The 25,134-nt window shown below is 50.7% G+C and overlaps 1 long non-coding RNA gene across 2 annotated transcripts; it reads right to left on the bottom strand.

Moving 5' to 3' along the window:
- Positions 1–3,908: 3,908 nt before the first annotated feature.
- On the bottom strand, positions 3,909–23,609 carry LOC143837264 (uncharacterized). 2 transcript variants are annotated; one of them, XR_013230943.1, is made up of 4 exons: positions 22,021–22,203; positions 17,867–17,945; positions 8,444–8,527; positions 3,909–6,034 (listed from the first exon to the last, which is right to left on the bottom strand). It is a non-coding gene; the product is annotated as an uncharacterized LOC143837264 (long non-coding RNA). The 2 variants fall into 2 exon arrangements; XR_013230942.1 differs by lacking the exon at positions 22,021–22,203 and adding an exon at positions 23,504–23,609 and having other exon boundaries at positions 3,910–6,034.
- Between the last annotated feature and the right edge of the window lie 1,525 nt (positions 23,610–25,134).

Here is a 25,134-nt window from a genome sequence, read left to right as displayed (position 1 = left end):
TACTGTCTCTGATGCGTCACAGGCCAATGTGTCATGCATCCAGCACCCAGATTCAGGGGTTACAACCTCTACCTATCCCCTATGTTATTTTTTACAATTTCCATCCCGTTGTCCAAATCAATATAATCATAGAGTTGGAAGGCACTTCCTGGGTCATCTAGTCCAACCCCGGCACTAAGCAGGACACTCTATTGCTCACCCACTGTCACCTGCCACCCCCTTAAGCCTTCACGGAATCAGCCTCTCTGTCAGATGGCTATCCAGCCTCTGTTTAAAAATTTCCAAAGACAGAGAACCCAGCACCTCCCGAGGAAGCCTGTTCCACTGAGAAACCGCTCTAACCATCAGGAACATCTTCCTGTTGTTTAGACAGAATTTCTTTTGAATTAATTTCATCCCATTGGTTCTGGTCCGTCCCTCCGAGGCAAGAAAGCACTTTGCACTACACGGCAGCCTTTTAAATACTTGAAGATGGTTATCAGATCCCTTCTCAGTTGTCTCCTCTCCAGGCTAAACAGACCAAGCTCCCCCAACCTTTCTTCATACGTCTTGGTCTCCAAACCCCTCACCATCTTTGTTGCCCTCCTCTGGACACACTCCAGTTGGTCTACATCCCTCTTCAACTGGGGTGCCCAAAACTGAACACAGGACTCCAAATGAGGCCGAAGCAGAGCAAAGCTGCATCTCAGTTTCTCTCTCTCACAAAAAAAGTGACGCTCCTCTCTAGTCTTATGGTGTGAGGCTTCATGTGGTTCCAGAGCAGGAGAGGGAATAAAATCTCCTCTTCTCACCACCCATCCCCCCCCCCCATTCCTAACACTTCTCCATCCCTGGGGGTGATTGCAAGAACGCCAGTGCCAGAGGTGTGCATTTTCATCTCTAACACCACTTGGGAACAGCTCCATGGTGGGCGGAAATTCACAGCCTTCTCCGGTGGAGAGATTCAGTGAAAGCAGAAGATTCTTCCACTGATTTCTGCCTGTTCTGGCCCCCCGGGGCAGGCTGGAAGGTGAACTTTTATAGACAAGCAGCCAGTGTGGTGTCATGGTTAAATGCGGCAGCCTCTAGTCCAGGAACACTCAACCTGTGGTCCTCCAGATGTTCATGGACTACAATTCCCATGAGCCCGTCAACAAATACTGAGCGCCTGTCAATAAATGCTGCCAGTTCCTCATGTTGTGGTGACCCCCAACCATAATATTATGCAAGGGTTCTTTCACAGAAATTAAACCGAAACCAACCAATGGCGTGAAGATCCATTGCTCATGATCTTATATATTGTTTTTTTTGGGGGGGGGGGTACAGTTGTTCCGCCTCTTGTCCCACCATGCCGATCTCGCTCTTTTCCGCTGCTCCAGACAGACGAACGCTCTATCTCGATCTACCCCGCAAGGCTGTTGTGTGGATGCCCCCCCCCCCCGACCAAACTGCTTGCCCTGCCATAACCCCTGTGAAAGGATCGTTCAACCCCCGGGTTGAGAACCACTGCTCTGGTCTGACACTCTGACCACTGCGCCACATTTCCTTACTGAGCATGTAAGGGGATGAATTTTCCAACGATTTCAAAAAGTTCAGACCCCCGCCCAAGGCGTCCAAAGATAGAAGACAAGGTTGCCAGCTCTGCTTTGATAAATACTTGGCAAATTGAGAGGTGGAGGCTGGGGAGGGCAGGTAGGGATGCCAGCCTCCAGGTGTGGCCTCTCCAGGCAATGGAGATCAGATCCCCTTGAAGAAATGGCTGCTTTGGAAGGGGGACTATGGCACGGTACCCCACCCAGGTCTCTCCGGCCCCAACCCACAGCCTCCAGGTATTTCCCAACCTGGGTATAACCGCCCTCCAAAGCAGCCATTGCCTCCAGGGGACCGATCTTGATTGTCTGCAAAGGACCTATAACAGCGGGAGATCTCCAGGCGCCGCCGGGAAGTTGCACGTGCCGAGAGTCCCCCTTCCCCGCCACGATGCAAACCGCAGCACCGCCGGCCTCCGCCCGTGCTCCTTAACGACGGGCGGGGGACGGGAGGGAAAGGCAACGCGAGCCTGAGCAACGTTGAGCCCCGTCGCGGCCGCGGCCTTCCACGGGGCCTCGCCCGGCTTCGCTCCGCCCGGGAGCGCGCTCGGCCCGAAGAATGCGGTCGCGAGGCCTCCTCCGCACCAATCAGAGGCGGCCTCGGGGCGCGAGGGCGGCTGACTCCTGCCGGTGTCCTTGGCTCACCCCTCCCCTGAGGCCGGGCCCGGCAGGGCGGGGAGATTCCGAAGAAGCTTCCAGAGGCGACGCAGCCGAGATGGGGGGGGGGGGGGAGAGCAGGGAACCGGAGCGCGCCGCGCCCTGCGCCCCCCACCAGCGGGCAGGCAGGCAGGCGAAAAGAGGGCCGCGCTTCCGGAGAAAGGGGGCGTGGCAAGCTGGCCTGCTGGAGGGGGGCGGGCCAGGCCAAGTCGCCCGGCTCTCCCGTGGTTTTTGCAGCCCCCCCGCCCCCGCCTCGGCCTGCTGCCCGAATCCATTGCAGGGAAGGGGATGGGAATGGCAGGTTGGCCTGAAGTAGCAGAACACACCTTGTGCACTAAAACTTGGTGCGGCCGCACTCATCGTGCTCTTCTGGGCTGCCACCGTTCGGGCCCCTCTGCTCTAGCAGCCCCTTGAAGACAGGCAGGTGGCAGGTTCAGGGGCGCTCCCGTGGAGAGGGGTGGGGGGGGGGGTGCCGGGGTGAGGAGTGCGGAATTCTGATCTGGCGAGCCGAGTTGGTTTCCCCGCTCTTCCTCCACATGCAGCCAGCTGGGTGACCTTGGGCTCGCCACAGCCCTGATAGAGCTGTTCTGATGGAGCAGGATTATCAGGGCTCTCTCAGGCTCACCCACTTCACAGGGTGTCTGTTGTGGAGAGAGGAAAGGGAAGGCGAATGTAAGCCCCTTTGAGACTCCTTTGGGTAGAGAAGAGCCGCATATAAGAACCAACTCTTCTTCTTCAGTAATATCAGGGCTCTCTCAGCTTCCTCTCCGCCACAGGGTGTCTGTTGTGAGGAGAGGAAAGGGAAGGCGAATGTAAGCTGATTTGAAACTACTTTGTGTAGAGAAAAGCGGCATATAAGAACCTCTGAAGCAGCAGAACAACATTTGAGTCCAGTGGCACCTTGAAGAACAATCCAGTTGCGTCCTGGGAGTGAGCTTCCTTGTGCTCATGAAGGCTTTTGCAGCTGGAGTCAGCAGGCTGTTGTGGGCCATTGCCAGGTTTCACGCTGGCATCTTCAGAGGTAGAATACTCCACACTTTGGCATGGAGGGATTCCTGTGTTGCTGTGTTCTACCTCTGAAGATGTGAGCCAGTGTTACCAGTGAAACGTTTGGGTATGGCAACTACCAGACCACACAGCCTGGAAAAGCCACAACAGCCAGTCTGGATATAAGCTTTTTGTGTGCATGCATACCTCATATCATAGCTGATGAAGATATCTGACAGTATGTGCATGCACACAAAAGCTTATTCCCAAGAAAGGGAAGGCGAACGAAAGCCGCTTCGAGACTCCTTCGGGTAGAGAAAAGCGACATATAAGGACCAACTCATCTTATTCTGCAGGAGAGACCTGTAGAGACATGTCCCCATGGAAGGCCATGTCCAAAGAGTGAGGACAAAGGGAGAGGTGAGGTCAGAGGACGGTTACCACATTAAGACACAAGAGAAGCAACCCAGATAACCCTGATAACCAAGGTAGCCAAACTGGCGCTCCAGATGCCCATGGACTACAATTCCCATAAGCAGGGGGTCATGGGAATTGTAGTCCATCTGGAGAGCCACAGTTTGGCCACAGACTGATGTAGCATACACACACATACCCAATCTCCAGGTATGCTGATCAAGCTATACCATGTTGCCTGCCCTCCTGTGTAACATCTAGGGATGTCAGTTTTGTTCCATAACATGTCCCACTTTCAAAACATTTAATATTTGAGCCTTAACAATGTGGCAGCCTATGGCGCCCTCAAACATTCTGCCCTATTGTCAGTTTGGCAACTGGTTTTGGTTCAGACAAAGAAAAGAGAACACACTGACGTACTAATGTAAGCCTTCTTTGCTCAGGGCGCATGTGCCAGTTTTCCAGCAGAGCTTTTACAACAATATGTAAACACATCTTTATTGTTTGGTTGTTTAAACATTTATTGTTTTTACTTCCCTGATACCAGCCAGGGAATCCCACACTTCAGATTGGGACTGGGATAAAAATAAGTGACTGGGAAAATGTGTAGGGAAAACAGTCCCTTTCTCGGAGTCTTGCCCCATAACAGTTTTGACCCCATGGATTTTTTATCGACCTGGGCTGCCCTGGGCTGAGGCTATCCTTGGGAAGTGTTTTCTGAGTACGGAGGGGGAAATAAAAGAATATTAAACGGAAATATTAAAAGAATATTAAACGGGAATTCTGGAGTCATGATTCTGAAATTTGCTCATTGTGGCTCCCACGGGGGTGGTTGAAAGCGGTTTTTGGGCCTGAGGAGGAAAATACAAAAGATGTTTCTTGGATTTTTAGAAAAATAAGAGCAACTGACAATTTGTCACCTTTCATGGAATGAAAACATGTTTCATCTCGGGATTACCTTGTAGCCGGGTTTCTTGACAGCTCTGGAAGGGCTGTCCCAATGGGTGGGAATCAATTCATCAATTCATTTTTATAGATATTTTAAAATTTGTTAAACATTTATTGGGTGATATGAACATACATGGTCATCTCGACCCACCCACCCCACCCCAAATGGTCAATAATGGGCCTAGAAGGGGTAGGAAGGGGAGGGTCCCCGTGTACACAGCAATGCTTCCCAACCGTATTCTGCACGATAACATCACTTCCGGGGTTTCTATAAGCCTGAATAATGCTTCAGGGGTGTCTCAACAGTAAAAAAGCTGAGAAAGGTTGCTTTGTAGTAACGTTACATTGTTTTCCTGCCCTCCCTGCAGCGAGCTCCAGGTGGCGTATGTTGTTATTGTTTTATCCTCTCAAGAGCCCTGTGAGGTAGGTGAGGCTGAGTGTGCCTAACCCAAGATCACCCAGCAAGCTTCCATGGCAGAGCGGGTTAATAATAACGTTTAAGGTGTCAAAAAATGCTCTTGTCCTATTCAGGATCTCCAGTGCTGCCTCTGGGTACACAGGTTTGTGATCGTAATATCTGGTGCAGCCCTAGAGTTGAAGACAAAAGGTGTATGCATGGAAACGAAACCGGAAAAGAATCTAAAAGGCCAATACGGTTTTTCAGCACCTTCTGCCAACCATCTAAACAGAAATTCCTCTGCAATTATGTGATATGTAGTATATGTTAATGCAGGCTCCGTTGTCTAAATATTAACATTAACAACTAATTATGAGTTGCACTCTGTATATGCTCTGGGCAATTGCAGGGTATGTTAATACTGGCTCAGTAATCTAAATATTCATAACTAAATATGCATTACACGCCGTGCATACTCTGTGACATGGTCCTTGTATTTTACCAACTGTTTGAAACAAGGTATTAAATAATTTTTTTATGCTTTAGATTATTTCAGTCAATTCCCCCTGACAAGGCTGCGTGCAAAACGCAGAAGGGTCGTTCAATTATTCAAGATCCTTTCCCTTCTGCACCAATTCTTCCTTCTTCTTCTTCTCAGCCATGGGGTTGGCAGCCTCCAACCTGGACCCAGATTTCCGGACTACAGAGATCGGTCCCCCTGGAGAAAATGGCAACTTTGCAGGGCAAATGCTATGACTGAGCATCCTCACCGAACTCTTGCCTCTCCCAAAATCGTCCTGGGATCTCCAGGAATTCCCCAAGCTAGAATTGGCCACTGTATGGTGAACCTCCAGGTGCTGTCTTCAGATCTCCTGGAATTGTCACTCATCTTTGTTGCCCTGGGAGAGAGAGGGATGGTAGGCTCTAGGGCAGGGATAGTCAAACTGCAGCCCTCCAGATGTCCATGGACTACAGTTCCCATGAGCCCCTGCCAGCGGCCCCTCAATGGTACTATGGCATGGGTTTTTTTCAAAATGGCAGCTGGGGAGAGCGCCCTCCCACCCTGTGAAAGAAAAAGGCTTTTAAAGTAAACAATAGTACTACTACCCTTATTTAGGCAAGTTGACCCATCTGCTCCCAAAGGAGCCAATGATGGGTGGGGAGGGGTTGGGAAGGGGAGGGGCCTTGGGGGTTTAACCCGGTGCTCCCCGAAGCTCCTCTCCCTTCCAGGGGTGTGGCAAGGAGGCATAGCCAGCTGGCATCACTTCCTGGCACCTTGAAGCCTGAAAAATATTTCAACGGTATCTCCATGGTCAAAAACTTGATAAAGGCCGCTTTAACGTTCCGCAGGGCCTGCAAGATGGAGCTCTTCCGCCAGGTCTATGGTTGAGGCTGGGGCTGCTGGGGTACATCGACTGCTCTCCCCCGGGCTTCTTGAACATCGTTGACCTCCTTCTCCTCCACCCTCCCTTTTTTTAGGAATGGGGGTAGCAAGGGGATCTTATTGTGCTGCCATGTTGTGACATTTTAAAGTCTTTTAATGGGAGTTTTAATGGGTTTTTTAAGACATTGTAACCCGCCGCGAGCCATCTGGGAGTGGCGGGAAATAAATCGAAATAATAATAATAATAATAATAATAATAATAATAATAATAATAATAATAATAATAATAATAATAATAATAATAATAATAATAATAATAGGGTTATATTGTGCTAAAGACCCGCCCTGCTGAAACCCTCCCCAGATTCCACCCCCCCCCAAATTTCCTGCCATTTTACATCCCAGAACTGGGACCCTGAGAACCTTTTGTGCTGTCAGCAGCCAAGGCTGGCCTATAATATACAGAACTGTGGGGAGGGGGTCTTTATCCCCTGAGGTGCAGGTGAATCCAAACTGGCCCATCCTTGAAGGACCCAACCTGTGCTGGCAACTTGGCCTTTGACCTTAAGCCCCTTTGCAGGGTTGTTTTGAAGACAAAAGGGGGACAGTGACGGCCCTGAGCTCTCCGGGAGGGGAAGGATGGGATAACAATTGAGACCCTTCAACACGGGAATAGACCAGCCTGTCCTCCGGTCCCCTAAAACCAAGCACTGCCGCCTCCAGAGGGAAAAAGGCCCTGCATGGGCCAGGAAAAATGGAGGGGGGGGGGGAGCACCAGCAGTTGGTCTTCCTCCATCTCTGCGCTCAGCTTCCCAAGCTCCTCTCCGGCGGCTCTTAGCTGCAGCAGCCAGCAAGGGAAGGGGGGGGGCAGTTAGAGAGAGGAGAGATGGAATTTTTTCCCCTGGCTCCCAGCCAAAGGCTCAGCCTGACTGCCCGGCCAGAGTGAGCGATGGGGGGGGGGCGGTGGAGGGAGAAAGGGAGGGAAGGAGGCGGCTGAATAGCAGCAGCAGAGAACGGAGCCTCCTCCTCTCCCTGCCTCTCCCTCTCTGCAGCCAGCCGTGCAAGCACATGCACGAGGAGGTGCACAGAGAGAGAGAGAGAGAGAGAGCATGGCGTCGGGCCGCTGCGGCCCACACAATTTGGCTTCCATGCGCCCTTCCGTGTGCATGACCCAGTGCCGCCATCAAGTCAAGGGAGACCGCTTATCCATGTCTCCATCCGTCACATACGTGTAGTGGGCTGGGGGGAGTAAATCAATGGATCTGCAGTGCCCAGGTTCAGCTCGGAAGGTGGGGCAGGGTTCTCATGCCAGGTCCTTCCACACGCCTGCTTGGGTAGAGAGAGACCCTTGATGAGAAAAATTGCAGGCGGCCTCGAAAATTGCAAACGTCGACACGCTTCCAGCGCCTCTGGTTTTATTGGGATGGAACCGGACGGGCCTGGTGGTTTGGCTGGTCACAAAGACTGGAGTGAAGCTCTCTCCCTGGGAAGGAAGCAGTTCCCCTGCCTGGGAACATGGCTCAAGGGGAAGACCTGCAGGGGGCAGCCCCCACAGAGGATCGGGTCATAGGAGCGTGGGCGAGGCCTCCTGCAGATGACGCCCTGCCAAAATCCAAGGAACCCAGGGCTCGTAAGCATCTGGGTGGCTGTCCCAATGAGGGGAAGCACCGTTTTTAGGAAGGGATATGTCTCTTCTTAGGTACCTGGCTTGGATAGGCCAAGCACACCCAATCCCATCAGATCTCAACAGCTACGCAGGATCGGCCCAGATTGGCACTCGGGAGGGTGACCTCCAAGAAATCCCAAGGTCATGACCTGGGGGCAGACAAAAGCAAAACACCTCTGACAATCTCCTGGCTGCACTACACACATGCCACACAATGGATAAATGAATCATAAATCATCTCCTAGGGATGGCTCGAGTGGAGATCTCTTGGTGGGGGTGGAAGATGCCAGTGAGGTTCAGCTGATGATGCCAACCTCCAGGTGGGACCTGGGGATCCCTGGAAATTATATCTCATCTCCAGATTATAGAGATCGGGTTTGGAAGCAGGCTTTGTTTCATTTGTAGACCTGCTGAGGACTAACCTTGAGGTCCTCGGCAGGATTGGAACTCTGTGCTTGCGTCAGCCAATGCATGGCTAGATCCAGTCAATTTGAAGCAAAAATGACCTAGAAGAAGAAGAACAAGAACAAGAAGAGTTGGTTCTTATATGCCGCTTTTCTCTCCCCAAAGGAGTCTCAAAGCGGCTTACAGTCGCCTTCCCTTCCCTCACCCCACAACAGACACCCTGTGGGGTGGGTGAGGCTGAGAGAGCCCTGATATTACTGCTTGGTCCGAACAGTTTTATCAGTGCCGTGGCGAGCCCAAGGTCACCCAGCTGGCTGCATGTGGGGGTGTACAGAATTGAACCCGGCATGCCAGATTAGAAGTCCACACTCCTAACCACTACACCAAACTGTCACACCTAACCACTACACCTCTAGGGCACACTGGCAGGAACAGTTTGTACATGTATATAAGTTGAGGGTTTGTTGCGGTTTCTTCAGTTTGGGTCACAATAAAGAGCTGCAATGAACTCCCAGTGTCCGGTAACAGACTTTATGGCATTGCACCCCACTGATATCTCTTTCCTCCCCAGGAGCATATGGCAAAATACCCCCAATGAGGTTTTTCCTCTCCCCGAAACCCTGCCCTCTCCAAACTCTGCCCTTCCAGGCACATCCCCCCCCCAATCTCCAGGAGTTCCCAAATCTGGATCTGGCACCCCCATCACCCCATCCCACTCCAGAGACCAAGGGGGACCGTGCAATTCTAGCCACCACTGACTTAAGACGATCCAACGTTCTTTGGTGGTTTGCCATTGTTTGTTTCAGCTTAGGACTTTAGACTTCCTGGATCCCATCCATGTCCTGACCAGGGCCGACCCTGTTCCTGCCTTGTGCAGAGGATTGGACTAGATGACCCTGGAGGTCCCCTCCAACTCTATGATTCTATGACCCTGCTTAGCTTTCAAGATCTAATCAGACTGGCCTAGCCTGGGCCCTCCAGGTCAGGGCCTCTTTGTATCTTCATTAGCCTTAAAAGGTAAAGGTAAAGGTATCCCCTGTGCAAGCACCGAGTCATGTCTGACCCTTGGGGTGACGCCCTCTAGCGTTTTCATGGCAGACTCAATACGGGGTGGTTTGCCAGTGCCTTCCCCAGTCATGACCGTTTACCCCCCAGCAGCAAGCTGGGTACTCATTTTACCGACCTCGGAAGGATGGAAGGCTGAGTCAACCTTGAGCCGGCTGCTGGGATTGAACTCCCAACCTCATGAGCAAAGCTTTCAGGCGGCTGCCTTACCACTCTGCGCCACAAGAGGCTCACAGATATAGAGGGGCTGAATGGATGAAAGTCCTTGTTTCTGTGCCTGGTGAGGATCGGATGTGTCCATGAGAACACAAACAGAATCAGTGCATGCCCCATCACTTTGCTAACATTAAGAGCATCTCAGTGCCCTGCAGGATCAGGCTGGTGGTGCTTCAGGTCTGATGTTCTGGAGGGCCAACACAGAGGGCACAGAGTCCAAGGCCTTCTCCTGCAGTTGCCCCCCGGCCCTGGTATTGGCTGACTAAAGTAGAAGGTTGGGACTCTGCTTAGCCAGGCTATTTGGTGTTCATGTGTCTCTTCTAGACTTGGCTGGCCTCTACTTAGGCAGCCAACTTGGTGTAGTGGTTAAGAGCGGCAGCTTCTGGAGAGGTGGGTTTGATTCCCTGCACCTCACTGGCTTTCTTCAAGCAAAGGTTGGATACACACTTTTCTTGGATGCTTTAGGATGCTTTGGGCTGATCCTGTGTTGAGCAGGGGGTTGGACTAGATGGCCTATATGGCCCCTTCCAACTCTATGATTCTATGATTCCACAGGCAGCCAGCTGGGTGACCTGGGGCAAGTCATAGTCCTGTTAGAGCTGTTCTCACAGAGCAGTTCTGTCAGAACTCCGCCCCTCTGCCTACCTCACAAGACGTCTGTTGTGCGGAGAGGAAGGGAAGGTGATTGTAAGCTGCTTTGAGACTCCTTTGAGTAGTAAAAAGTGGGGTACCATAAAACAGCTCTGCTGCTGCCCAAGTCCAGGCCCAGCAAGGGAGGCAACGCAAAGGAATTGTCCTGCATGTGTGAACCGGCCACTCCGGTTCACTTAACCCTCGGCCTTCACTTAACCACTCCGGACACTTAACCCTTGGCCAAGGGCAACTCAAACTCGATACTTGAGAACAGGAGACTGTTCTGCCATCCAGTTGAGAGCACTGGCTCCTGCGTAGGAATTGATTGTTCGTCAGCATTGTTCCCATCGACCTTGACTTGGTTCTTGGGGGGCAATTATCGCTTCTGGGAAGTTAACTTTGCAGAACTGATTCTGGTGCCTCTAATCCACCCTAGGTGGTACCTTCCTTACAGTCTTTTATATGTTTAGGAGTTGCCGCTCTGCAATTAGTCATTATTCTTTACTGGAAGTGTATTGGGTACAGCTTTACATTCTAGTTTGTCATTCTGTGCATTTTAAGCGGTGTGTATGGCATGCATCATTCCTTGTATTTTTGCAGAACTATGAAGAAACATTAGGACGTGAACAGTTGTTCTCAGCCTTCCTAATGCCGCGACCCTTGAATCCAGTTCCTCATGTTGTGGTGACCCCCAACCATAAAATTATGCAAGGGTTCTTTCACAGAAATTAAACTGAAACTGACCAGTGGCATGAAGATCCATTGTTCATGATTGTATATAAATTTGTTTCTTCCCAGGGTTTCTCAGTTCAGTTCTGCCTCACTTCGCACCTTCCGATTGGCCCCTCACACCACTGGCTGGAATTCTTGTCAGTCCGCGGCCAAGGAGCCAATCGTTGGCCCCTGTTTCCTATCCTGGACTCAGCCCACGCCCCTTAGCCTTACTGTTTTATTTATACCGCTCCAAGAGTGGTTTACAGATATTGAGCACCCATGCAAACTGGCTTGTGGCATTTCTTGTGCTTCTGAATCTCTGTTGTCATTGTTGGGGCCCACTGAGGATGCATTCACGAGCGAGATGCAGGATCTACCGGTTCCTCGCTTGGATTTGGAATTCCCAGTGGTGCTCCTACAGCTTCTTCATATCTTTGCAATATTCCTATGAATTGTTTGTGCTTTTAAAGCACTGGATCAAGCTTTTCTTCACATGGTACCCATTCTTATTGTGTTGTCCTTACACAGTGCATTTTGTTATTTTAGTAGTACCCTGGAAGATAGAGCATAACCAGGGAGAACCATGCCCTATGATCGGAAAGGTTTGCCAACGGGCATAGCATCGTGGTTACAGTGTTGGACTAGGATCTGGAAAACGGAGGTCTGAATTCTCACTCTTGCCACCTCAAGCTTGCTGGGTGACCTTGGGCCAGCAGTGCCCTCTCAGCCTGGCCTACCTCACCGGATAGTTGTGAGGAAAAAATGGAGCAGATAACAACATAAGCCACTTCGGGATGAATGGTGGGATACAAATAAATGAAATATATTGGTAAGCCCTGGAGATCTCTAGGAGTTATACATGATGTCCAGGGTGAGATCAGTTCCCCTGGACAAAAGGGCTGCTTTCAAAAGTGGACTCTCTGGCATTACACCCCACAGAGAGGCTGCCCTTCCCCCTAACTATGCTCTTTCCAGGCTCCACCCTTAAGCCTCCAGGAATTTCCCAACCTGGAAGTGGCAACATCAACTAATCCCTCATTAGTTTAAAACTATAAAGTAGGCGGTTTTAATAATAATTTTAACCATTTTTAATCTTAATTACTGAATTGTTAGACCAGATCATATGCATTATTGTATTTGCATTGTTATTTTAGCTGATAATAATAATAATAATCTATTATTATCTAATGATGATGATGATGAGGCATACTTTCTGCTTAATTATTGCAGCACCGTCCCAGTAAACCTATTAACATGTCTTTTATTCCTCTCCCTTCCTTATTTCTCATTGAAGCTTTGGGCTTACTTTGGTTCAGGCTCCGTTCCCGTTTCATCCCTTTCCGCGGCCCGGCATATTCTTCCTCCTAAGCATCAAAGACCTTAGCAGCGGCCATAAACCCTATTAAACCTTCCCGGGGAAGCCAATTACCACCTGTAAATGCATTATACTTGATCAGTGAGGGATTACTCGGCCCAGCAGAGAAGTGGGGCTCAAATCAGGGGATGGAGAAAGAGAGAGACTGGCAGGGCTCAGCAGGTGGGGGAAAGAGACTGGGGGATCTAGGGAGGGCAAATGGGGGGGGGGCTTTGCTTTGGGTTCGAAGAGAACTGTGCCTGGAGGGAAAGCAAGCCCCCCCCCCCGAAAAAGTGGGCAGTTTCTTGGCTGTTTTATTTCCTGTTAATTAGGCCTGCCCCAGTTTGAGTCGACGATAATCCCTTTTTATTCTGCATTATTTTCCATTTGTCCTTCCAGTGGGATAGCTATTAATATACCCGAGCAAACAACAACAGTGTGTTAAGCCCTCGAGTGCTCAATAAGAAGGCAAAAACGAAGGACGGGCGGTAGCACTCAGGACAAGAGTCTGAAAAATGGGAGGGTTCAGATCCTAGAGCAGGGGTAGTCAACCTGTGGTCCTCCAGATGTCCATGGACTACAATTCCCATGAGCCCCTGCCAGCAAACGCTGGCAGGGGCTCAAGGGAATTGTAGTCTATGGACATCTGGAGGACCACAGGTTGACTACCCCTGTCCTAGAGGAACCAAGGAGAGAGAGAGAGAAAGAGAGAGAGCTTGGGTGACTTGTCCTGGGGTTGCCATCCTCCAGGTGGATCCTGGAGCTCTCCTAGACTTAAAACTGATCTCCAGGCAACACTTGCCCAGAGGAAAATAGTTGCTTTGGAGGTCAGACTCTAGGGCACTAGACCCTACTGAAATCCTTCCCCAGGTTCCACCCAGGCATTACCTGACCCACAGTGGGCGACCCAAAGTTGCCCACACATACCTAGATGTTGTGTGATAGTGATCATTTGCAGAAGGATTCTCTTGACTTCACGAGAAAATCCAGTTGTTTATGGTGGGCCCATGGCAAAGAGGCAGAGCATCCGTTTGGCGTGCAGAAGGTCTGCCGTTCAATCCCCAACATCTCTGGTTGAAAAGATCGGGTGGTGGGTGTTGTGAAAGACCTCTGCCTGAACCCCTGGAGATCTTCTGACAGCGTGAGTAGACAATCCTTTTCTTGATGGACTGATGGTCTCATTCAGTTTATGCAGTCTCATAATAATACAACATCCAGTGAAGCAAGGATCCTTCCAACAGAAGGCAGCTCATTGTGAAAAGTTTAATAGTTCAGGCAAGCCGATACGTCCCAGGTATGCCCTTCGCAGTGGAAAGTGGATGTGATCCTCAATTTTTATTTCTGGTTCACGATAAGCAAGTCAGGTCAGGCCATCACAAGGCTACCCATAATGCTTTGCGTGCCAGAAATAAGCTAGAATGCAGGCTCTATGTGAGGTTAGGTGTCCAGCAGGGGATCTCCTGGCTGTCACAGAAGTGATGCAATTATCTGCACAAAAGGACTAGGTAGTATGTTTCTTCCCCACCCAAGCACCATAAGAACAATGGAATGGGACAACACCTGGATCAGTGTCTGATCGAATTAACAATCACTCTATTTAACAATTCACTTCCTGGTAAAGTAATCCTTCTAGCAGCTTCCACCTGGCCTTTGATTATGGCACATCAACATCCAATTAACAGAGGGTCCACCATACCACATCTGGGTGTAGTCTGTACTGGGCTTTTTACCCACTCCCAGTCCGAATAAATCCCTGCCGTCTACAATGAATTCAATTTCCACTTCAATTTGGGGTGCTTTAAATTTTCCCTCTGCAACATGCATGATTGATCCGGAGTGACCCTAGCTTTCCCCCACGATATCCAGAAGTGGATATAACCCTCGATATTTCAAAAATCAGCATCAGTAATTGTGAAGATCTCTACTTTTTGCGAATTAACTTCCTGCCACCAGGAACGCAGTCTTCCCTGATTGGGCAGGGCGTCAGTTCAAAGACTTCCTGGTTCCCGGTTACAAGGCTTCCCATAAAGTGCCTGCACTCCAGAAGCCCAAACTTCTCTCAGCAGAGATTTGCCTCTTCGATTTATTCCCCCTCCTCTGCTGTCTCCAATCCTCTCCCCCTCCCCTCCTCATTCAAGAAAAGAGTGAGAGAGGCTCCTGCTGCACTTGACTCCCCTCCCTGCTCTGAGTTTTCCTGATCAAGTGCAGAACACTTTCTGTTTCAATGGGGGGGGGGGGCGATAGAGGAAGTCCCGAGTTCAAATTGATCTGAATTTAGCAGGATCCACAACAGCAGGACAGTGGTTGGGTACTCTCACCCCACCTCTTCCTTCCCTTAGGAGGTTTTATTAGTGGACTGGCTATAGTGAGTTGCTGTATCTTGCATGTATCATAATTTTATTTTTTATTGTGATTGAATTTTGTTGTACTTTTAGGGGATAGTTTTTGTGGGGTTGTTATGGGGTTTTATGCACTTCTTGTAACCCGCCACAAGCCTTGTAGGAATGGCAGGTAAGAAATATATAATAATAATAATAATAATAATAATAATAATAATAATAATAATAATAATAATAATAATAATAATAATAATAGAAAAAACAAAGTTAGTGCAGAGTCGGCCCTGGACTGCCTCTAACAGCCAGAATACAAAGATCTCACCCCGAAATCTTTCATCAGCTCCAGAGGTTCTTCTAATGGCCCATTAGAGTTTCTTTATCTCTGATATTACTGAAGAAGAAGAGTTGGCTTTTGTATGCCACTTTTCTCTACCCAACAGAGTCAAAGTGGCTTATAATCCTCTTCCTTTTCCTCTCCCCACAACAGACACCCTGTGAGGGAGGTGAGGCTGAAAAAGCCCTGATATCACTGCTTGGTCAGAATAGCTTTCTCAGTGCTGTGGTGAGCCCAAGGTCACCCAGCTGGCTGCATGTGGGGTAGCGGGGAATCAAACCCGGCTCGCCAGATTAGAAGTCTGCACTCCTAACCACGACACCAAACTGGCTCTAGTCTAGGGTAGCTAGACGTTTCCTGCCGCACACAGGTGTGGGGACATCCCTGAAAATTGTCTCGCCGCCATAGACAAAAAGCTTTCAACGCGTAGGGGTCAACCCCAAAACAGCTAGGAGGAGCGCGGCCTGTTGTTGCTAGGCAACCGCGCGGCACTCTTTCGGCCTCCCTAGGCATCACTGCCAGGCGGCTGGGACTAAAAGGGAAGGTGGTTGTGGGAACGCGGCCAGGAGACGAAGAGGGGGCATGTTTTCCAAAAAAATCTAAACTGGCCCAGCGCCTTATTCGGGAAATCGAGGAGCTAGGGCACGAGGTGTCAGTTTGGGCTAAAAATTTCCACACATCAGGTCTGCCTCAGGCTGTGAATTCTTGTGGCCTATTTTAAGCTTTAAAATATCCAGCTATTTCAGAGGACAAAACCAGGCCAGGAGTGATTGCATTTCCTTTGTTAAAAGAGAGCTGGATTCTCGCAAGTTAGGCTCTCTCTCTACGCCGTTCCCTGGACTTCAGATGTGATAACCGAGGCCCCTTTTACACCCCTTTTTCCCTTGGCCTCCCGATTTATCAGTCTAGAGAGAAACTGAATTTTTTTGCCGGAGATTTCAATTATATCGAGTGTGCGCCAGGCTTTCAAGGCCTGGGAAACACTGTTTCCTTCCCCCCTGCAATTACTTCCCAAGGTGAAATGGAGGGTCCCACTGGCTCCAGAAACTAAAAATCTCTGAGAATCCTTCTCTTCTGATCTCCAGCCAGGATTGCAAAAGGTAAGCAACTGTTTAATATTTTAGCAGCATAAGTACTCCTATAAGACATGAGTGACTTCCTCCTGTCCAATAGAGAGATAGTGTTAAGAGGGTCAAACTAAGATTCTGGGAGACCCGGGTTCGAATCCATAGCCATTCTGCTATGGAAGCTGACTGGATGACTCTAAGCCAGTCTCTCTCAGGACAAACTACCTTCCGGGTTGGGTTGCCAACCATCAGGTAGCACCTGGAGATCTCCAGAACATTTGCGGTTTGGGCCCAGTGTATCTGAAGGATCATCTGACTTTTTATGCCATTTACAGAGCTCTTTGCTCTGTGAATTCTAAGAAGTTGGTGATCCCAAGCCTGCGCGAGGTATGCCTGGCCTCAACTAGGGCCAGGGACTTTTTGGTCCTGGCCCCTACCTGGTGGAATGAACTCCCAGAGGAGCAAAGCTATCTCAGGTCTGCAAGATTGAGATCTTCCACCAGGCATTTGGTTGAGGCTGGGGTAAGGAAGATCTGTGGGGTCCCTCCTCCAAGCTCCTACATCAGAAGCGAACACTGGCAGGGGATCGTGGGAATTGTAGTCCATGGACATCTGGAGGGCCGCAGTTTGACTACCCCTGTCCTACATGGAGGTATTGAACCAGGATGGGTCTGTTGAGCTGAGGCATGGATTTCAGAGGGAATGGTTTTATTATTGGATCTGAGATGATTTATTAGCTCATTTTGTCGTTTTACCATTTTCATTCTGCTGTAAACCTCCATGATCCAGCTGGCCCGAGAGTGGTGGTTAATAAATCTAATAAATAATAATTAAATAATAATAAATAAAATGGCAGCTTTGTGTGCTGAAACCCCTGCCCTCCCAAGGTTTTCTGCCCCAAAGTTCTGGGCATTTCCCAACCTAGCACGGGCAGCCCTACTTACAAAACTGCTGTGAGGATGAAATGGAGGAGAGGCAGCATGATGTCAGCTGCTTTGGGGCCCTGTTGCAGAGAAAATTCAGGTCCAAATAGATAAAGAGGTTCAGAACTGAGGTCCCTTGAAGGGAGAATGGGGTGGGGGGTTATGTGTTACCACCTTGGTCACTGAGGCATTATACGGTGCAATCCTAAATATCAATCTCAGTCCTTAGAAAGGTTTGACTCTATGTAGGCGATACAGCAGCAGTGGCCTAACAGTGGCTCTCCAGATGTCCATGGACAACAATCTCCAAGAGCCCCTGTCAGCATGTGGGACTGCTGGCAGGGGCTCATGGGAATTGCAGTCCATGGACATCTGGAGAGCCACAGTTTGGCCACCCCTGCGCAGGTGTGGCCAAACTCTAGCTCTCCAGATATCCATGGACTACAATTCCCCTGAGCCCCTGTCAGGATGGCCACTTGGCAGTGGCTCACAGTAACTGTAGTCCATAGACATCTGGAGAGCCACAGTTTGACTAAGAGGACAGCATAATCTGAAGCAAAGCATAAGAATTCCTCATGGATCTATTAACAGTGCCCTAAAGTCCATCTTGTCTATTGGGTGGGTCATAACTGCACCCCTATTTCAGGGGCTGAATCAAAAGCAAAGCTTTATAACTTTTGTGGTCTGGGATTAGGCAGAAGGATTTTTTTCAGTCAAACATAATGCCCCCCTCCCATTTGGGATATTAAGCACTAGTGAATTAACCGAGGACTGAAGATGTATCGGAGTTCTTACCTGGTGTGGAAACTGAAATAGTCTGGCTACTGATCTTCTTTCCCTGGTTTCCATCCCACCTCTGGACCCCGGTCTCTCTCTGCAAAACAATGGTGTGATTAATACACAACGATGGGAAGAAAGACACGTATACCTTATTATATCCCATCTTAAAATTAACACCTCTCTGTAAGTGATGCCGCTCAACAGACTTGACTCCAACGATCAAAACACAACAGGGAATTGTCCTACGTGTATGGATCGTGGCAGAAACAATAGTTACGCTACGTTAGTGCATAAGGATGCCGAGATACACCCACATGGTAGTTCCAGAAAGATATGATGGGTGTATTCCTTAGAATGCCTTCAAAAACATCTCCTGGAGTTTACAGAAAACAATGTGAATCCATTTCATTTTTTCCCCACACACACAGAGCAGCTTTGGATTCAATGTGATAGGTGGTGTTTATATATCTGTACAACAGATGGACGTTCTTCGCTCTGCTCCTTGTAACTGCCCAACTCCACAGATCAGCCAACACCAAAGCAGGGCCTTTTTGGTGGTGACTCCAAGAGTTGGGAAAGGGCAGTACTTCAGTCACCTGATGTTCCTGAGGACCCCCTTTAGGCTTTGAGAAACCCCAGGAGTGGTGTGATGGTGCAGTTCCCCTGGAAAGAAAATAGCTGCTTAGAAGGCAGACTCAATGGTATTTTGCCACATTAAATTTTCCCCCTCCCCAATCCTCGCCCTCTGCAGGCTCCACCCCCAAAGTCCCCAGGTTTTCCCAACCAGGAGTTGGCAGCCCTAACATGAAAACAGCTCTCTAGAACAGGGGTAGTCAAACTGTGGCCCTCCAGATGTCCACGGACTACAATTCCCACGAGCCCCTGCCAGCGAATGGCCCTCCAGATGTCCACGGACTACAATTCCCACGAGCCCCTGCCAGCGAATGCTGGCAAGGGCTTGTGGGAATTGTAGTCCGTGGACATCTGGAGGGCCGCAGTTTGACTACCCCTGCTCTAGAACTTCCAGAGAGTTTGGCTTCATCATCTGTAATTATCTGCTGATTGCTTTGGTGTTCTTGGTTGTGGATTTGTTTGTTTGTTTAGATTTTTATACCGCCTCTTCCATACAGCTCTGGGCGGTTTACATAGAACATCATAACAAATATAACAATCATAACATACCAACTAGAACAATATTTCAACAGGAACCGTAACTTGACAGAACCCTTAGGTAAATCGGATTACTCAGTCATGGGAGGGGGTGTCTGAGGGGGGACCAGCAGATGTTGTTGGGTTGGTCGGCCTCAAGTAAATGCCTGGTGGAGAAGATCCCTTTTGCAGGCATGGGGAACCCTGGGGGGGGGGGATATGCCCTGCGTGACCCTCCCCTCCACAAGGAATTGGTGGAACCAATGGCCCACAGGTTGGGGGTCCGGTAAGTTCAGAGAAGATTCTTTTTCTTCTCAGGAATCTGCAAAAATGTCAAAGGCCTAGGTCGGGCGATTCTGCCACTTTCCTTTGGTGGCAATGAGAAAGAAAGTAGGACAAACTCTCATTCATAATGTTTTAATCCAGGCCGGCTCCTTTCTTGTGACCCTGCCTGCAGAAAGGCAGATTTATCCAGTGGTGGAGGCTGGGAGGGTGGGGAGAGATTTGGGATTTCTTCCTTCTAGGTTGTTTAGGAGCAAAGTGGGGGGATAAGCAATTAAAAAAACGGATGTGAATCCCGCCTTTAGCATGTGTTTGGGACGGGACGGGATTGGCTGATTTAGAAAAGAGGGATTAGGATTTTCTTCTCTAAAAATAGCTGGCCCCAATCCACGGGGAGCAGGGAAGGCACGTTTGCCTTCTCCAACCGAGGAAAGTCTGGCAGCAAATTTAACTCCCGGGTATGGAGATCCTCGAAGCCTGAAAAATATTTCAGGGATTCCTCCATGGTCAAAAGGTTGGAAAAGGCTGAATTGGGATAATGGTAGAACTCTCTATTTGTTCAGACCAACACGGCTATCCACTTGAATCTATCTTTAGGGTAATGGTGTTTTTAAAAATAAAACTCCTACTTTCTCTCACCTGAGCTGAGTGGTGAGATGGAGATGCCCTCTCTGTTTAAGGTAAAGCTGCCTAAAGATACTACAGGCCAGGCGCTAAGGCCGCAATATGAAATAATAGGTTTAGAAAGGTGTGACTGTGTTTAGGGTTGTTTCGAGTGGGTAGTTGTGTGGGTCGCCGTGTTGGTCTGAAGCAGCAGAACAAAGTTTGAGTCCACTGGCACCTTTGAGTCCAATAGAGTTTTATTCACAGTGTAAGCGTTTGTGTGCATGCCCACTTCTTCAGATACAATGAAATGGAAATTACTAGTCCATATATATAAGTAGAGTGGTGGTACCAGATCTTGCAATAAACCCAGATGCCAATTTTGTTATCCCATAGACCTAAATAACACAGTCACTGGACCTAACAACATCAACTACACCATCTCAGGCTTATTCACGTGTTCACCTTTATATGCCCTCAAATGCCAAGATAGCCTTATGGTTCTCTACACAGAGCAAATAGGTCAAACCTTATGCCAAAAGATAAATGGAAACAAATCTTACATCAAGAATCACAAGACTGAGAAACCTGCAGGAGAACACTTCAGCCTTCAATGCATGACTTCAAAGTAGCTGTTTTATTGCAAAAGAATTTCAAGAACAGACTAGAAAGAGAAATTGCTGAATTGCTAGTTATTGCAAAACTGCAAACAATGGAATCCCCAGGACTTAACAGGAATATTGGTGTCTTATTTCACTACATATGCTAACCTCATCCAGCTGCCATATCTGTATTCTTACCAATCCCCCCAGAGGGCTATAAATCCTCTTTATTTTACTTATTTGGAATAATAGAATAGTAGATTGTACTGTAACATAATGAATAGTAGAATCATGTCATGTAATTTGGAATGGTTGACTGGAATGTATTTCTCGGGTATGGAGTCAGGGGAGATAACTCTATACAGAAGATGCCGTAAGGTCACTTCCATGCTGGAGAAGGGACGGATGGAGCGTAATGACAGGCTCTCAGCATTCCACAATTAGGGATACCTTCACTCATCAGTTTCCAATTTTGACATATTTCTTTCTTTCCCTATGTCCCTCCTCCCCCAGGCCAGGAATTAAACTCAAACAAGTAAACTAAGTTTACAGTAACCAAGTAAACTAAGGTTGTTATTCCCGTTTGGTCCTTGAATATGGAAAACATCTTCATTAGACTGTATGCTTATTTACCACTTAGCTATATGGCCTGGTAATCCCCATTTCATTATATCTGAGGAAGTGTGCATGTACGTGAAAGCTTATACTTTGAATAAAACTTTGTTAACCTAAAAGGTTCCCCTGGACTCAAATTTTGTTCCGTTTATTTTATTTTATATATTTAGATTTCTATACCACCCTTCCATCTGGGTTGCTTTATCATTACCAATAATGTTAGGGCCACCTGCTATAGGGCTGTGACCTGGCTGGCCCAGGCTAACCTGATCTCATCAGACCTGAGAAGCCAAGCAGGCTTGGCCCTAGTTGCTCCTTGGATGGGAGCCCACCAGGGAAGTCCAAGCCCTCTACCCAGCAGCTGGCCATGGCAAACTCTGATGCTCTGATTCCCTTGCTTTGAAATCCTTGCGGGGTTGCCATAACTCAGCTGCCACTTAGAATCATAGAGTTGGAAGGTGCCACACAGGCCATCTAGTCCAACCTCCTGCTCAACGCAGGATCAGCCCAAAGCATCCTAAAGCATCCAAGAAAAGTGTGTATCCAGCCTTTGCTTGAAGACTGCCAGTGAGGGGGAGCTCACCACCTCCTTAGGCAGCCTATTCCACTGCTGAACTACTCTGACTGTGAACATTTTTTCCTGATATCTAGCCTATATCGTTGTACTTGTAGTTTAAACCCATTACTGCGTGTCCTCTCCTCTGCAGCCAGCAGAAACAGCCTCCTGCCCTCCTCCAAGTGACAACCTTTCAAATACTTAAAGAGGGAAGCTATCATGCTCTCTTCCAGTCCTGATAGCACTTTCACACACAGGGCCCTTAGAACGCATTATGGGTAGGGGAGGGGGGGGAAGGAACTCCACACATGGTCAGGAGCACTGTTCTCCGACGACGCAAACTCCCTGGGCCTCAGTCTTACCCATTCAGTCCTACCCTGGGCCTCAGTCCTACCCATTCGCCAGGCCGCCCTTGACCTGAGCGGTTTGGAGGGAGGCGGCCGAGCAGAACCAGTCCTCGTGGCCGGCTGCAGGGGGCACCAGCCCCAGTGTGCGCCCACCGCCCCAGTGTGTGTGAGGCCAGGCCGATGCCCGCAGCGAGAGCCTTTGCTGCAAGCCAAAGGGGGGGGGGCGGCTGTGAGGGAGGGGGGAAGGGGGGAGGGGGGCAGTCCGGGTCAAGCGAAATCGGCGCGTCCAACAGGCCGCGAAGGGGGGGGGGGAAGAGAGAGCGAGCTCCGGGTGCCGCTTCGCCCGGCCTGGCTCCCCCTCCCCCTTTGCCTCTGCCTTTCCGGGAGGGGATCCAATATCCCGCCCCCCCTCCCCGGCCAATGACATCACCAGCACCCCCAAAGAGCCTCTCCCAGCATGCAGCGCTGGCGGGCCCCGGAGACTCCGCGTTGCCGGTGGAGACGCAGAGGAGAGGGAGGGAGAGAGAGAGAGGGAGAGGGAGAGGGAGAGGGAGAGGGAGAGGGAGGAGGTGGCGGCGGCGGCGGCGGCTCCTCCTGGCAGGTGAGTGCGCAGCCAGGCTTGCCAAGGGAGACCCGGGCGCTCTGCTGCTGCCCGGCCAGCGGTGCACGGGACCCCCCCCCCCCTCCGTCCTCCTCCGGGTCCTCCCGAAGCCCTTTCTTCCCCCGCTCCCTGGGCGCCTCGGCTTTCTCTCCTGTCACCTTCTCCCCGCCCGCCCGCCCGTTTCCTTCCTGCCGGCCGGCCGGCTCGCAGCGCCGCTGGAAGTTCAATGGCTTTCCTCCAGAGTAAGTGGCCTAGCGGCGGCTCCTGCCCCTCGCCTCCCTTGGGCCCCGCTTCTGTCATCCCCGCCAAGAGAAGCCGGCCCCTTCGGAGGAGGAGGATGGAGGGGGGGGCGTCCCGGCCCCCTGGCCCCTTATTTAGGGGGTGATCTCAGCCCGCTTGCCTTCTCCTCCCTCCCTGCCTGCCAAGCCTGGCTGTGCTGCGTGGGGCTCGGCTGCTCTGTGCCCCCTCCCCACCTCCCTCCCCTTGAGCTCGCCTCCTTCCTCCGGCCTCCCCCGTCCTGCCGCCGCCCGCGACCCGCCTGGCATCCCTCCCCGAGGCCGCCGCCCGCCCCGCGCGATCCGTGGGGCGCAGCTCGAGGGACGCGTCCCTCCCCTGCAGGTGCAGCGGCTCCCCTTCCCCGATCTCTTCCCCGCTTCCCCTGCGGAGGCCCCTTTCCACTCGCCGCCGCGCCGCGCCGGGCATTTTCCTGTGCAGAAGGCGGGAGAAGGCGGCCAGATTGGAGGTCAAGTTTGCAGAGAGAGGGGATCGCGGGGGGGGGGGGGGGCGAGACGTCGCGCCTCCTCCCCCCCCCGGCGGAGCAGAGGCACGGAGCGGCGGGGGGGGGAGGGAGGCGATGACAGGCGCCCTCCCCCCTTCTCTTCCCACCCCCGTGCCCACCTTTAGGCGCCCGGTCTTTGTTCGGCTGGCTCGCCCTTCTTCCTGCGGCGCAGGGGACGCGCGGACCGCAGCGACCCCCGGACGGATCAGGTAGGTCGCTGGGGGATTTGGAGGGGAGGGAAGTGGGGGGGGGGGAGAATCGCGGGGGAAGGAAGCGGGTTGGCGGATCGAGGGCGGCTGGGTTGATCCGCACAGATCGTTGTCGATTCCTTGCCCTGGCCCCTCTGAAGCTGGCCCAAGCATCGGCGGCACTTTAGCCACCTTCCCCACCCCCCCCCACCCCACCCCAGGACTCTCTCCACAGACCCCCTGCCCTAGGGTTGGGTGTTGTATACCCCTTTAGGATAGGGTGTCCCCCACCCACCTTGGTATGCCTCTGCTGAGTAAATGCACTTGGGTGGCATCCCCGGGGTGTGGGAGAACAGTGAGGTCTAGGGCAGGGGTAGTCAAACTGCGGCCCTCCAGATGTCCATGGACTACAATTCCCATGAGCCCCTGCCAGCATTCGCTGGCAGGGGCTCATGGGAATTGTAGTCCATGGGCATCTGGAGGGCCGCAGTTTGACTACCCCTGGTCTAGGGGTTGGGGGGATTAGGATCCCCTTCTTTAGATGAGAGGGGGTGAATAGGATGGAGAGGGTCCTACTCCTGGAAACAGGGCCTGTTGTGATTCCCCCCCCCTTTTGCACGATGGCTGTGGAGAAATCCGATTGAGGTATTCATTACGGTTCGAATTTGTGCATTTGGTGTTCTCTGGGAAATCCTGGGATGCATGCATGCACATCAGCAGTACCTGGGAGACTGCAGAAATTGGCTCTCCCACCCAGCCCTGTTCTCTCTCTCTCTCTCTCTCTCTGAATCCTTCCCTCTCTTTCCTCTGTCCCTGAATTCTGCCATATAATTTATTCATCCCAAGATGCACCTCTTTGCAGTTGCAGGGAGGAATGGGGGAGGGAGGCCAGAAGAGAGCGACTCTTCCCCCCCCCCCCATGACTGTACATTTTGCTGCTTAACCTCTCTTTGGTGGGAAAGGGGGAACCTAAGCAGAGCTGAATATGTGGGACGGTTTTAAGGCTTAATGGGGCGGGTGTGTTGGGGGGGATTGAACAAGAGAGGAGGAGGAGGAGGAGGAGCCTGGGGGGGGGCAACAGCACGAATTACTTGGGGTTCCAGCAGGGGATGGGGGATATTTTTCTGAGTTTGAGCAGAGTCTTTTCTCCCCCCCCCCCAGATTTAACTTGAACTTTGAGGTTGAACAAAACCGGTAGCTGTGTTATTCTGTCTTTAGCAGTAAAAAAAAGAGCAAGAGACTCGTTATGGTGTTATTTCATGTTCCTGAAGAAGCAAGCAGTGACCCCCAAAAGCTCCTACCCTGCCATAAATCTTGCTAGTCCTTCCAACGGAAAGATATTCTGTCCAGGACAGAGAAACAGGGTGGGGAGGGGATAGTCTGGGGGTAGAGATTAAAACTCCTGATTGGGAATGAAGTGCCTTTGGATTCTCTGTTTCGAGACAGCATTCACTGAGCGTTTTAGAAGCTCCCTTTAGAGAGAGATCCCAGACCTGCTTTCTCCCCCTGTCCTCCTTCTGCCTTTTACCAGGCTCCTGATGTGTGTGTGTGTGTATGTGTAT

The sequence above is a fragment of the Paroedura picta genome, chromosome 5 (assembly GCF_049243985.1).
Source record: "Paroedura picta isolate Pp20150507F chromosome 5, Ppicta_v3.0, whole genome shotgun sequence".
Taxonomy (NCBI): domain Eukaryota; kingdom Metazoa; phylum Chordata; class Lepidosauria; order Squamata; family Gekkonidae; genus Paroedura; species Paroedura picta.
The sequence above is the reverse complement of the archived record's forward strand: the minus strand, read 5'-3'. Positions and strand labels throughout refer to the sequence as shown.